Source organism: Stegastes partitus, unplaced genomic scaffold (genome assembly GCF_000690725.1).
Source record: "Stegastes partitus isolate 25-593 unplaced genomic scaffold, Stegastes_partitus-1.0.2 Scaffold577, whole genome shotgun sequence".
NCBI classification, from domain to species: Eukaryota; Metazoa; Chordata; class Actinopteri; family Pomacentridae; genus Stegastes; species Stegastes partitus.
In genome coordinates this window covers 226,816-227,383 of record NW_007578308.1, presented here as the reverse complement: position 1 = coordinate 227,383, position 568 = coordinate 226,816, and positions in this window count along the sequence as shown.

The following is a 568-nucleotide window of genomic DNA, read 5'->3' as shown; positions in this document are numbered from 1 at the left end:
TGAAACACAGAATAAATGACTGACTATGTGAAGCCCACTGAACGCTGTGGACTGATCAGTTTTACCTGTTTTGAACGCAGCAGGTGAATCAGTGACCTGTCCTGTCTGGTGACGCCGTATGAAACCAGTGCGCCTTGTTTTACTGGTTTCCAGACGGAGACGCCGCGCCTCCTCTGATTGGACGGTTTCGGCGCTCGGGTCGGCTCAGGCGTGTGTGTTTGTTGTTCCTCTTTTGTCAGGTGTGTGTTCAGACGACGGGTCACATGACCCCGCTGTCTGAACACCTGCCCCCCCCTCACCTGTCCGTCAGCTGATCCCATCAGGATCAGGTTCCTCTGAGCTGCTGGAGGCCCCAAACGGGGACCTGTGAGGTGATCAGATGCAGTTCAGCGGGTTTAATGGTTCCACTGGTTTGACTGGTTTGACTGGTTTGACAGGTTTGAATGGTTTAATGAGTTTAACGGGTTTAACTGGTTTATTGGATTCATTTAGTTGATTGGGTTTATTGAGTATACTGGGTTTACTGGGTTTATTGGGTTTATTGGGTTTACTGGGTTTAGTGGGTTTA